This window comes from Mobula birostris, chromosome 1 (assembly GCF_030028105.1).
Source record: "Mobula birostris isolate sMobBir1 chromosome 1, sMobBir1.hap1, whole genome shotgun sequence".
NCBI classification, from domain to species: domain Eukaryota; kingdom Metazoa; phylum Chordata; class Chondrichthyes; order Myliobatiformes; family Myliobatidae; genus Mobula; species Mobula birostris.
Genome location: NC_092370.1, coordinates 1,555,406 through 1,569,275, shown reverse-complemented (window position 1 = coordinate 1,569,275; position 13,870 = coordinate 1,555,406). Strand labels below are relative to the sequence as shown.

Here is a 13,870-nt window from a genome sequence, read left to right as displayed (position 1 = left end):
AAAATTTCGATCCTCCGACCAGCGCTACGACACCGAGCACCAAGCAATCTCTCTGCCGAACGAATCCATCCGGGTCCCGACCGCCAAGCAACAGGCAAAGCCGAGGATTCGGGGCATTCCCCTCCGGAGATTTCCGATCACACCGTAGCAGCGGCAGCGAAGCAGGCATTTCAGAAATTTCACGAGATATTCCTCCGTGCTCTCACGTCTGCCCCCATCAAATCAGAATTGTGCACGGCCTCCTACTTGACAGGTGACAGATATTCATCACCAGAGAGGCCGCGCGTAGCAAGTGTACTGAGGAAGAGACCGACACAAAGTCCCAGGTGGAACATCGGTGACCTCTTCGTTGGAAGACATTTAGCAATCAGTCTAGGTTGAGCGATTCCAAACTGCACGAGCAAGGGATGCCAGAATCTGAATTTCGGCACATGGTTGGAGGGCACCGTTGAAAGCGAAAGCAGCTGACGACATTGTTATCGGCCTTATCTCGTTCCCGTATATCCGCTGAGGTGGAATTTGGCTCAACTGTATGGTAGCACAAGTCGGGAGAAAATCTTCATATTTTTGCAAGAGCTTTGAAGTGGGAGTTGTGAAACAGAAGAGGCAGATGTGAGTAAAGTGGACAGGAGCATGAGATTGGAGCGCCCTGCACAAGCGAGCTCTTGGAACGGCTGGTTTGCAGTGTGCGTATGTCTGCAGTGTTTTGTCCCTCCTATCACCGGCCAGGAGAGAGGCAAATCGTCCAGTGATGATGAAATTCAGTCATTGAGCTTTTCAGGAGATTTAACATTTGACTGTAGTTTTCCAAAATTGTCGGAGAATGCGGCAAAGAAATAGACAGGAACGGCAGATCCGAGAATGTTCACTTTGATAGCAGCGTAGATTTCCAGCAGACTGTTGAGTGGTAGTTGGAGTTTTACAATCCAGAAGAAATGGATGACGCGGCCATCTCCTTGGTTCATGAAGAAGTCCTGCTTTTGACACATGAGTTCCCTCCGTGGCGTAATTATACAGGAAAGGTGAATGCGGGAAGGTTGCTAACAGTGGTGCTGTTGGTGATATGTAAGTGTTGAGGGGCCAGATTTCAGCTGAGGGGCATCTGCATGTTCACGGAAACGACGCTTTGCACGGTTTGTTTCGGTGTCTGCATGAGGAAGTGATTCTACGCTGAATTTTTGTCGCTACTTTGAAGTCCAGATATCTGTCATAGTCCGGTCCGTGAAGTCCATATTCCGGTTCACGGTCCGGTCCTTCGACTCTTGCCCCAGGTTTTCCTTTCTACCCTGTTTCTGTCCTTGTTGAGCTACCTGAGGCAGCTGATGCTCGTTGGCGTTGGCTGCATAAATACCTCCAGAGACCAGGGCGTGGTTGCTGGATTGTTCTTGTCCTTAGTCCTTGTATCCGTTCCTCTGCGTTCTGTTTCCTCGCCTGAAGCCCTGCCTTGTCTTGCTGGAAACGCTCGCCTTGGCTTGCTGGAAACTCTCGCCTCGTCATGCCTGCAGTCTTGTACTGGAGCCACCATGTTCCTAGCTCCCTTCTTGTCCCTTTCCTCCGCCCAGGTAGGCCAGGCCGTCTTGCCTATATCTGGGGTTGGTTCTGTCCCTTCCTGTCACTTGCCTCTGTCGGGTGGTGATCCGCGCCCTGCCCAGGAGGAGCCTGCCAAGCCTCGCCTCAAGTGTCCAGCCTCCAGCCTCGCCTCGCCTCAAGTCTCCTGCCTCCGGTCTCCAGCCTCGCCTCGCCTCAAGTCTCCTGCCTCCGGTCTCCAGCCTCGCATCGCCTCGTTTCCTGACTCCAGTCTCCAGCCTCGCCTCAAATCTCAAGTCTCGTCCCGCCTGCCTGCCAAACCGCGTCCTTGCCTGGCTCTGCGGCCGAGGTTCTTGTGCAGTCTCTGGCTCGGAGTCCAAGCCCGGGCTCCTAGCTCCCTTCTAGTTTTCCTGTCTATGTCATTGCCATCGCCCTGTATCCTACTCCTGTCCCTAGTAATTCAGTGTCTGTGTCTTGCGCTTTTGTCCGTTTCCACCCGGTGCCCGTATGCCAATATCAATTCCAACTGCCGTCACTATCGGTTATAGAAATAAACAGAAATATAATTCTTTTCATGGAGGAGAATGAATTGTCGTTTGGGGACATGAAAGGTGACAGTGGCAGAGAGCGACCGCGTGTGTGTCTGAGTGGTTGGTGGATGATTGAGTGAGTGTGTCTGTGTGTGAGCTGATGATTGTACCTCCTATCATCGACCCGGAGAGAAGGAAATCGTCCCGTGATGATGGAATTCAGTCATTGAGCTGTTCAGCTGATTTGTCATTTGGCTGTACTTTTCCAAAAGTGTCGGAGAATGCGGCAACGAAATAGGAACGGCAGATCTGAGTATGCTCTCTTTGATAGCAGTGTAGAATTCCAGCAGAATGTTGAGTCGGTGATGGAGCTTTACAACCTGCCAGAAGAAATGGATGACGCGGACAACTCCTTGGTTCATGATGAAGTTCTGCTTCTGACACATAAGGTCCCGCCGGGGCGTAATAGTACAGGAACTCTGAATTGGAAAGGTTGCTAACTGTGGTGTTGCTTGTGATATGTGGGTGTTGACGGACCAGATTTCAGCAGAGGTGAATACGCATGTTCACGGAAGCGATGCATTACACGTTATGTTTCGGTGTCTTTGTGAGGAAGTGATTGTACGCCGAATGTTTGTCACTACATTTAAGTGGAGATATCAATTCCAACTGCAATAACGATCGGTTGTAAAAATAGAAGGATAATTCTTTGCATGCTGGCGAATGGATTGTCGTTCGGGGACATGAAAGGTGACAGGGGCAGAGAGCGACCGTATGTGTGTCTGGGTGGTTGGTTGATGATTGAGTGAGTGTGTCTGTGTGCGAGCTAATAATTGTGCAACGGTGAGCAGTGGCAGGCATGCAATGGTTCTTGTGGCGCAGAGCAAATTACAGGAGGGCAACTGGATGTGCTGGGGAATTAGCTCAAATGACAGAGCGCTCGCTTAGCATGCGAGAGTTAGCGAGATCGATGCTCGCGTTCTCCATTGACATTTTGTATTCAGAGGCACTCGTCTCATCATATTGCTCTGAATGTTGGAATGCACAAAAGGTAGGGGTGGCGGAGATGGAGAGGAACGTGTCTTAGGCAAAGGAAAGACGGACATGTCGAAGGTGCGTTGAAATCAGGTAGGAGGAAAAGCTAGCTGGCAGCTGGTCTCTCAGTAATGCATGAGCTGCAGGCGACCATTCAGACAGTAATCAGTTCAGTGCTCAATAGGAATTTGCCCTGGACACAGGGCGAAATGAGAAAGATGAGTAGCCTTTGATTTTGACAAGCAAAGAAGATCAAAGAGCTGTGTTGGAGTCGCACCGAGAATGGTGTTAAGCTCGATGATGTGCGTCATCCGGTCGCCTGTGGCCCCTAGTCCTGGAAGGACTAGATATTACATTTGGCAGGCTGTTGCTGTGGGTCGAGAGACACTGGGATGAAAATCTGCATAATCATTGTCGGTAGGAGCCAACGTGGCGAAGCTCGATGTCGCTCGTCCTTCGATAGCTCAGTTGGTAGAGCGGAGGACTGTAGAGGAAATGGAGTCATCCTTAGGTCGCTGGTTCGAATCCGGCTCGAAGGATCGGGACTTCTTTTACTGCGCCGATCATCAATTCCGTACTACAGAGCTTCTCGGTGGCAGAAGACTGCAGTCCGAATTGCTCCGAGTCGTGACCGGATAGAATACAGAGGCATCGAATCACATAACAGGTAAGGACAGCTGATCACTGGATGACATTTCAGAGCGCTATGTCCTCACGCTTGCTGCTCTGACAGTACGACAACTCTCACTCGTCCTAAATTAACACAAAGATAGCAATATTATATTGGATATAATTAGATGATGAGGACACTCAGTCCTCGCTTACTGTAATTTTAAAATACATGCGTTAAAAATGATAGCCTGTTTCTCCGGTATGATATCACAGGAACACAAGACAGATTTGAACATCAATCACTGAAAGCAAGCATGCAAGTAAAGCAGGCATTGAAGAAAACTAATGTCATGCTGGCCTTCATAACAAGGGGAATTGAGTGTAGGAGTAAAGAGTTCCTTCTGCAGCTGTACAGGGCCCTGGTGAGACCCCACCTGGAGTACTGTGTGCAGTTTTGGTCCCCAAATCTGAGGAAGGACAGTCTTGCTATTGAGGGAGTGCAGCTTAGGTTCACAAGGTTAATTCCCGGTATGGCGGAACAGTCATATGTTGAAAGATTTGAGCGACTGGGCTTGTGTACACTGGAATTTAGAAGGATGAGAGGGCATCTGATTGAAACAATAAGATTATTAAGGGATTGGACACGCTGCAGGCAGGAAGCATGTTCCCGCTGATGGGTGAGTCGAGAACCAAAGGCCGCAGTTTAAGAATTAGGGGTAGGCCATTTAGAACGGAGTTGAGGAAGAAATTTTTCACCCAGAGAGTGGTGGATACACGGAATGCTCTGCCCCAGAAGGCTGTGGAGGCCAAGTCTCTGAATGCTTTCAAGAAAGAGATGGATAGAGCTCTTAAAGATAGCGCTATCAAAGGTTCTGGGGATAAGACAGGAACTGGATGCAGATTGTGGATGATCAGCCATGATCACAGTGAATGGCGATGCTGGCTCGAAGGGCGGAATGCTCTACTTCTGCACCTATGATCTATTGCCCATTGTCTATTGACCAAGACTAAAATTGACAAAAAACACATAATTCTACCAAATAGTTACAACAGTGCAAAGTAATACCGTAATTTGATAAGAGCAGACCATGGGCACCGAAAAAAAAGTTTCAAAGACCTGATGGCCTCATCATCTCACGCAGACGGTAGAAGGAAGAAACTCCCCCTGCCATGCGCTTCCAGCGTCGCGAAACTGCTGATACAGCGTCCTGGAAACACCCGCCCAGAGTCCTATTCTGAGTCCGTCCGAAAACTTCGATCTTCCGACCGGCCCTCCGACGCCGAGCACCGAGTACAATCTCTGCCGAGCGCATCGACCCAGGTCCCGGCCGCTAAGCAACAGGCAAAGCCGAGGATTCAGGATATTCCCCTCCGGAGATTTCGGATGACACATAGCAGCGGCAGCGAGGCAGGCCTGTCACAGGTTTCACCAGATGTTCCTCCGTGCTCACATGTCTGCCTCCATCAAATCAGAATTGTGCACGGCCTCCTACTTGACAGGTAACAGATATTCATCACCGAAGAGGCCGGGCGTAGCACGTTTACAGAAGAAGAGACCGACACCAAGGCCCAGATGGAACATCGGTGACCTCTTCGTTGGAAGACATTTAGCAATCAGTGTAGGTTGAGCGATTCCAAACTGCACGAGGAAGGGATGCCAAAATCTGAATTCCGGCGCATCGTTGGAGGGCGCCGTTGAAAACGAAGGCAGCTGACGACATTGTTAACGGCCTTATGTCGTTTCCATATATCCGTTGAATTGCAATGAGGCTCAACTAATGTGGTGGCACAAGTTGGGAGAAAAATCTCCATACTTCTGCAAGAGGTTTGAAGTGGGAGCGGTGAAACAGAAGAGGCAGATCTGCATTAAGTGTACAGGAGAATAAAATTGAATCGTCCTGCGCAAGCGAGCTCTTGGAACAGCAGGTTTGCAGTGTGCGTATGTCTGCAGTGTGTTGTCCCTCCTATCATCGACCCGGAGAGAAGCAAATCGTCCCGTGATGATGGAATTCAGTCATTGAGCTGTTCAGCTGATTTGTCATTTGGCTGTACTTTTGCAAAAGTGTCGGAGAATGCGGCAACGAAATAGGCAGGTATGGCGGATCCGAGATTGCTCCTTTGAGTGCAGTGTAGATTTCCACCAGAATGTTGAGTCGTAGATGGAGTTTTACAATCTGCCAGAAGAAATGGCTGACGCAGTCATGTCCTTGGTTCATGAAGATGTTCTGCTTCTGACACATGAGTTCCCGCCGGAGCGTAATGATCCAGGAATGGTGAATGCGGAAATGTTGCTAACTGTAGTGTTGTTGGTAATATGTGGGTATTGAGGGCCAGATTTCAGATGACGTGAATATGCATGTTCACGGAAGCGACGCATTACCCGGTATGTTTCGGTGTCTCTGTGAGGAAGTGATTGTACGCCGAATGTTTGTCGCTGCATTGAAGTGGAGATATCAATTCCAACTGCAATAACAATCGGTTGTAAAAATAGACAGAAGGATAATTCTTTGCATGCGATAGCATGAATTGCCGTTTGGAAACATGAAAGGTGACAGGGGCAGAGAGCGACCGTATGTGTGTCGGAGTGGTTGGTTGATGATTGAGTGAGCGTGTCTGTGTGTGAGCTGATGATTGTGCAACGGTGAGCAGTGGCAGGCATGCAATGGTGCTTGTGGCGCAGAGCAAATCACAGGAGGGGAAATGGATGTGCTGGGGAATTAGCTCTAATGTTAGAGCGCTCGCCTAGCATGCGAGAGGTAGCGAGATCGATGCTCGCATTCTCCATTGACGTTTTGTATTCAGAGGCACTCGTCTCATCAAATTGCTCTGAATGTTGGAATGCACAAAAGGTAGGGGTGGCGAGATGGAGAGGAACATGTCTCAGGCAAAGGAAAGATGGGCATGTTGAAGGTCTGCTGCGTTGAAGGCAGGTAGGAGGAAAAGCTAGCTGGCAGCTGGTATTTCAGTAATGCATGAGCTGCAGGCGACCATTCAGATAGCAATCAGTTCAGTGGTCAAAAGGAATTTGCCCTGGACACGGGGCGAAATGAGAAAGCTGAGTACCCTTTGATTTTGACAAGCAAAGAAGATCAAAGAGCTGTGTTGGAGTCGCACCCAGAATGGTGATAAGCTCGGTGATGTGCGTCATCCGATCGCCTGCGTCCCCTAGTGTTGGAAGGACTAGATATTGCAATTGGGAGGCTGTTGTTGTGGGCCGAGAGATACTAGGATGAAAATCTGCATAATCATTGTCGGTAGGAGCCAACGTGGCGAAACTCGGTGTCGCTTGTCCTTCGATAGCTCAGTTGGTGGAGCGGAGGACTGTAGAGGAAATGGAGTCATCCTTAGGTCGCTGGTTCGAATCCGGCTCGAAGGATCGGGACTTCTTTTACTACGCCGATCATCAATTCCGTACTACAGAGCTTCTCGGTGGCACAAGACTGCAGTCCGAATTGCTCCGACTCGTGACGGGATAGAATACAGAGGCATCTAATCACATAACAGGCAAGGCCAGTTGATCACTGGGTCACATTTCTGAGCGCTATGTCCTCAAGCTTGCTGCTCTGACACCACGACAACCGTCACTCGTCCTAAGGTAACACAGAGATGGAAATGTTAGATCAGATTAGATTAGGTTATGACGACATTCAGTCCTTGTTCTTTTAAATCAACTTACAATGCATTAAAACTGATACCATGTTCCTCCGGTATGATATCACAAAAACACAAGAAGACCAAGACTATAAGTGACAAAATCCACATAATTCAAAGAGCTTTTACAAGTATATTAAGAGCAAAAGGATTGTAAGGGGTAAAATTGGTCCTCTTGAAGATCAGAGTGGTCGGCTTTGTGCAGAACCAAAGGAAATGGGGGAGATCTTAAATAGGTGTTTTGCGTCTGTACTTACTAAGGAAACTGGCATGAAATCTATGGAATTGAGGGAATCAAGTAGTGAGACCACGGCAACTGTACAGATTGAAAAGGAAGAGGTGCTTGATGTCTTGCGGAAAATTAAAGTGGATAAATCCCCGGGACCTGACAGGGTGTTCCCGCGGACCTTGAAGGAGACTAGTGTTGAAATTGCGGGGGCCCTGGCAGAAATATTTAAAATGTCGCTGTCTACGGGTGAAGTGCCGGAGAATTGGAGAGTGGCTCATGTTGTTCCGTTGTTTAAAAAAGAATCGAAAAGTAATCCGGGAAATTATAGGCCGGTGAGTTTAACGTCAGTAGTAGGTAAGTTATTGGAGGGAGTACTAAGAGACAGAATCTACAAGCATTTGGATAGACAGGGACTTACTAGGGAGAGTCAACTTGGCTTTGTGCGTGGTAGGTCATGTTTGACCAATCTGTTGGAGTTTTCGAGGAGGTTACCAGAAAAGTGGATGAAGGGAAGGCAGTGGATATTGTCTACATGGACTTCAGTAAGTCCTTTGACAAGGTCCCGCATGGGAGGTTAGTTAGGAAAATTCAGTCGCTAGGTATACATGGAGAGGTGGTAAATTGGATTGGACATTGGCTCGATGGAAGAAGCCAGAGAGTAGTGGTAGAAAATTGCTTCTCTGAGTGGAGGCCTGTGACTAGTGCTGTGCCACAGGGATCAGTGCTGGGTCCATTGTTATTTGACATCTATATCAATGATCTGGATGATAATGTGGTAAATTGGATCAGCAAGTTCGCTGATGATACAAAGATTGGATGTGTAGTAGACAGTGAGGAAGGTTTTCAGAGCCTGCAGAGGGACTTGGACCAGCTGGAAAAATGGGCTGAAAAATGGCAGATGGAGTTTAATACTGACAAGTGTGAGTTTTTGCACGTTGTAAGGATAAACCAAGGTAGAACATACAGGGTTGTAAGGCACTGAGGAGTGCAGTGGGACAGAGGTATCTGGGAATACAGATACAAAATTCCCTAAAAGTGGCGTCACAGGTAGATAGGGTCGTAAATAGAGCTTTTGGTACATTGGCCTTTATTAATCGTAGTATTGAGTATAAGAGCTGGAATGTTATGATGAGGTTGTATAAGGCATTGGTGAGGCCGAATCTGGAGTATTGTGTTCAGTTTTGGTCACCAAATTACAGGAAGGATATAAATAAGGTTGAAAGAGTGCAGAGAAGGTTTACAAGGATGTTGCCGGGACTTGAGAAACTCAGTTACAGAGAAAGGTTGAATAGGTTGGGACTTTATTCCCTGGAGCGTAGAATAATGAGGGGAGATTCGATAGAGGTATATAAAATTATGATGGGTATAGATAGAGTGAATGCAAGTAGGCTTTTTCCACTGAGGCAAGGGGAAAAATAAACCAGAGGACATGGGTTAAGCGTGAGGGGGGAAAAGTTTAAAGGGAACATTAGTGGGGGGGCTTCTTCACACAGAGAGTGTTGGGAGTATGGAATGAGCTGCCAGACGAGGTGGTAAATGCGGCTCTTTTTTAACATTTAAGAATAAATTGGACAGATACATGGATGGGAGTTGTGTGCAGGGCTATGGTCCGTGTGCAGGTCAGTGGGACTAGGCAGAAAATGGTTCGGCACAGCCAAGAAGCGCCAAAGGGCCTGTTTCTGTGCTATAGTTTCTATGGTTCTATGGTTCTAATTCTACCAAATACTTAAGCAGTGCAAAACAATACCGCAATATGATAACAGCAGACCATGGGCACGGAAAAAAGTCTCAAAGACCCGATTGCCTCGTCATCTCACGCAGACGGTAGAAGGAAGAAAATCCCCCTGCCATGAGCTTCCATCGGCTCGAACTTGCCGATGCAGCGTCCTGGAAGCACGGGACCACAGTCCAAAGTCTGAATCCGTCCGAAAACTTCCAGCCTCCGACCAGCGCTCAGACACCGAGCACCGAGCAACCTCTCTGCCGAACGCTTCCACCCGGGCCACGGCCACAAAGCAACAGGCAAAGCCGAGAATTCGGGGCATTGCCCTCCAGAGATTTCCGATTACACAGTAGCCGCGGCAGCGAAGCAGGCGTTTCAGAAGTTTCACCAGAAATTTTCTCGGTGCTCTCACGTCTGCCTCCATGAATGCGAGAATTGTGCACGGCCTGCTACCTGACAGATAAGAGATATGCATCATCGGAGAGGCCGCGTGTAGGAAGTGTAGAGAGGAAGAAACCGACACAAAGGCCCAGATGGAACATCGGTGACCTCTTCGTTGGAAGACATTTAGCAATCAGTCTAGGATGAGCGATTCCAAACTGCAGGAGCAAGGGATGCCAGAATCTGAATTTCGGCTGATCGTTGGAGGGCACCGTTGAAAGCGAAGGCAGCTGACGGCATTGCCATCGCCCTTATGTCGTTTCCATATATCCGTTGAGGTGGAATTCGGCTCCTCTGTGCGGTGGCGCAAGTCCGGAGCAAAATCTTCATATTTCTGCGAGTGATTTGAAGTGAGAGCTGTGAAACAGAAGAGTCAGATGTGAATTAGAAGTACAGCAACATGAAATTGGAGCGCCCTGCAGAAGCGAGCTCTTGGAACAGCAGGTTTGCAGTGTGCATATGTCTGCAGTGTTTTGTCCCTCCTATCATCGTCCCAGAGAGAGGCAAATAGTCCATTGATGATGGAATTCAGTCATTGAGCCTTTCAGCTGATTTGTCATTTGGCTGTAGTTTTCCAAAATTGTCGGAGAATGCTGCAACGAAATAGACAGGAACGGCAGATCCGAGAATGCTCTGTTTGATAGCAGTGTAGAATTCCAGGAGAATGTTGTGTCGTTGATGCAGTTTTACAATCTCCTAGAAGAAATGGAATTCAGGCCATTGCCTTGGTTCATGAAGATGTTCTGCATCTGACACATGAGTTCCCTCCGTGGCGTAAAAATACAGGAAAGGTGAATGCGGGAAGGTTGCTAACAGTGGTGCTGTTGGTGATATGCTGGTGTTGAGGGGCCTGATTTCAGCTGAGGGGCATCTGCATGTTCACAGAAGCGACGCTTTGCACGGTATGATTCGGTGCCTCCATGAAGAAGTGATATTACGCCGAATTTTTGTCGCTACTTTGCAGTCTAGATATCTGTTATAGTTCGGTCCGTGATGTCCATATTCCGGTACCCGGTCCGGTTCATCGACCCTTGCTCCAGGTTTCCTTTCTACCCTGTTTCTGTCCTTGTTGAGCTAATTGAGGCAGCTGATTCTCGTTTGGGCTGGCTGCATAAATACCTCCAGAGACCAGGTCGTGGTTGCTGGATTGTTGTTGTCCTAACACCTAGTATCCCTTCCACTGCCTTCTGTTTCCTCTCCTGAAGCCCTACCCTGTCTTGCCGGAAACGCTCGCGTTGTCTTGCTGGAAACCCTCACCTTGTCCTGCTGGAAACCCTCGCCTTTTCTTGCTGGAAACGCCCGCCTTGTCTTGCTGGAAACGCCCGCCTTGTCTTGCCGGAAACGCCCGCCTTGGCTTGCTGGAAACTGTCGCCTCGTCATGCCTACAGTCTTGTACTGTAGCCACCCTGTTCCTAGCTCCCTTCCTATCCCTTGACTCCGCCCAGGTAAGCCAGGCCGTCTTGCCGTTGCCTGGAGTTGGTTCTGTCCCGACCTGTCATTTGCCTCTGTTGGGTTGTGATCTGCCCCCTGCCCAGGAGGAACCTGCTAAGCCTCACCTCAAGGCTGCAGCCTCCAGCCTCGCTTTTCCTCAAGTCTCTGGCCTCCAGCCTCGCCTCGCCTCGAGTCTCGTGCCTCCGGTCTCCAGCCTCGCCTCGCCTCAAGTCTCAAGTCTCAAGTCTCAGGTGTCGTCCTGCCTGCCTGCCAAGACTCGTCCTTGCCTGGTTCAGGAGCCGAGCCAGAGGCAAGACCCAGGTACTGGGTCCTTGTGCAGTCTCTGGCTCGGCGTCCAAGCTCGGGCTCCTAGCTCCCTTGTTCAGTCCTGTTGCAGGTTCCTGGTTTTCCTGTCCATGTCCTTGCTATAGAGCTGTATCCTAGTCCTGTCCCTGGTACTTCAGTGTCTGTGTCTTGCACTTGGGTCCGTTTCCAGCCCATGCCCGTATGACAATATCAATTCCAACTGCCGTTACAATCCGTTGTAAAAATAGGCAGAAGTATAATTCTTTGCTGCGCGAGAATGAATTGTCGTTTGGGGACATGAAAGGTAACAGTGGCAGAGAGCGACCGTATGTGTGTCTGAGTGGTTGGTTGATGATTGAGTGAGTGTGTCTGTGTGTGAGCTGATGATTGTGCAACGGTGAACAGCGGCAAGCATGCAATGGTATTTGTGGCGCTGAGCAAATTACAGGGGGTCAACCGGATGAGCTGGGGAATTAGCTCAAATGGTAGAGCGCTCGCTTAGCATGCGAGAGGTAGCGAGATCGATGCTCGCATTCTCCATTGACATTTTGCATCCAGAGGCACTCGTCTCATTAAATTGCTCTGAAGTTTGGAATGCACAAAATATAGGGGTGGCGGAGAGGGACATGAACCTGTCTCAGTCAAAGGAAAAGGGGAAATCTGCTGCGTTGAAAGCAGATATGAGGAACAGCCAGCTGGCAGCTGGTGTTTCAGTGATGCATGAGCAGCAGGCGACCATTCAGACAGAAATCGGTTAAGTGGTCGAAAGGAAATTGCCCTGGACACTGGCGGAAATGGGAAAGCGGAGTAACCTTTGATTTTGAGAAGAAAAGAAGATCAAAGAGCTGTGTTGGAGTCGCACCGAGAATGGTGACAAGCTCGGTGATGTGCGTCATCCGGTCGCCTGTGGCCCCTAGTGCTGGAAGGACGAGATATTACAATTGGCAGGCTGTTGCTCTGGGTCGAGAGACACTAGGATGAAAATCTGCATAATCATTGTCGGTAGGAGCCAACGTGGCGAAGCTCGGTGTCGCTTGTCCTTCGATAGCTCAGTTGGTAGAGCGGAGGACTGTAGAGGAAATGGAGTCATCCTTAGGTCGCTGGTTCGAATCCGGCTCGAAGGATCCGGACTTCTTTTACTACGCCGATCATCAATTCCGTACTACAGAGCTTCTCGGTGGCACAAGACTGCACTCCGAATTGCTCCGAGTCGTGACGAGGTAGAATACAGAGGCATCTAATCACATAACAGGCAAGGCCAGCAGATCCCTGGGTCACATTTCAGAGCGCGATGTCCTCACGCTTGTTGCTCTGACAGTACGACAACTCTCGCTCGTCCTAAAGTAACACAAAGATAGAAATATTAGATTAGATTAGATGATGAGGACACTCAGTCCTCGTTTGTTAAGGCATTTCAGAAGTTTCACCAGATGATCAGATGATCCACCGTGTTCTCATGTCTGCCTCCATCAAATCAGAATTGGGCACCGCCTCCTACTTGACGGATAACAGATATGCATCAGTGTACAGAGGAAGAGACAGACACAAAGACCCAGATGGAACATCGGTGACCTCTCCGTTGGAAGATACTTAGCAATCAGTCTAGGTTGGGCGATTCCAAACTGCGCGAGCAAGGGATGCCAGAATCTGAATTTCGGCGGATCGCTGGAGGGCACCGTTGAAAGCGAAGGCAGCTGACGACATCGCTATCGGCCTTTGTCGTTTCCATACATCCGCTGTGGTGCACATCGGCTCATCTGTGTGGTGACACAAGTTGGGAGAAAATTCTTCATATTTCTTCAAGAGCTTTGAAGTGGGGACTGTGAAACAGAAGAGAGAGATGTGCATTAAGTGTGGAGGAACATGAAATTGGAGCGCCCTGCACAAGCGAGCTCTTGCAAGAGCTGGTTTGTCGTGTGCGTATGTCTGCAGTGTGTTGTGCCTCCTATCATCGTCCCGGAGAGAAGCAAATCGTCCCGTGATGATGGAATTCAGTCATTGAGCTGTTCAGCTGATTAGTCATTTGGCTGTACTTTTCCAAAAGTGTCGGAAATGCGGCAACGAAATAGACAGGAACGGCAGATCTGAGAATGCTCTCTTTGATAGCAGTGTAGAATTCCAGCAGAATGTTGAGTCGGTGATGGAGCTTTACAACCTGCCAGAAGAAATGGATGACGCGGAGAACTCCTTGGTTCATGATGAAGTTCTGCTTCTGACACATGAGGTCCCGCCCGGGCGTAATAGTACAGGAACTCTGAATTGGAAAGGTTGCTAACTATGTTGTTGCTTGTGATATGTGTGTGTTGACGGGCCAAATTTCAGCAGAGGTGAATACGCATGTTCACGGAAGCGATGCATAACACGTTATGTTTCGGTGTCTCTGTG

The 13,870-nt window shown here is 49.0% G+C and overlaps 4 non-coding genes across 4 annotated transcripts; all 4 read left to right on the top strand.

The window, feature by feature from the left end:
* Positions 1-3,545: 3,545 nt before the first annotated feature.
* Positions 3,546-3,631, top strand: trnay-gua (transfer RNA tyrosine (anticodon GUA)). The gene is given in 2 exon segments: positions 3,546-3,582; positions 3,596-3,631. It is a non-coding gene; the product is annotated as a tRNA-Tyr (tRNA).
* Positions 3,632-6,994: 3,363 nt separating this feature from the next.
* trnay-gua (transfer RNA tyrosine (anticodon GUA)) lies at positions 6,995-7,080 on the top strand. Its single transcript is given in 2 exon segments — positions 6,995-7,031; positions 7,045-7,080. It is a non-coding gene; the product is annotated as a tRNA-Tyr (tRNA).
* Positions 7,081-11,952: 4,872 nt separating this feature from the next.
* On the top strand, positions 11,953-12,025 carry trnaa-agc (transfer RNA alanine (anticodon AGC)). The gene has a single exon. It is a non-coding gene; the product is annotated as a tRNA-Ala (tRNA).
* A 498-nt stretch (positions 12,026-12,523) lies between these two features.
* Positions 12,524-12,609, top strand: trnay-gua (transfer RNA tyrosine (anticodon GUA)). The gene is given in 2 exon segments: positions 12,524-12,560; positions 12,574-12,609. It is a non-coding gene; the product is annotated as a tRNA-Tyr (tRNA).
* The last annotated feature ends 1,261 nt before the right edge of the window (positions 12,610-13,870 follow it).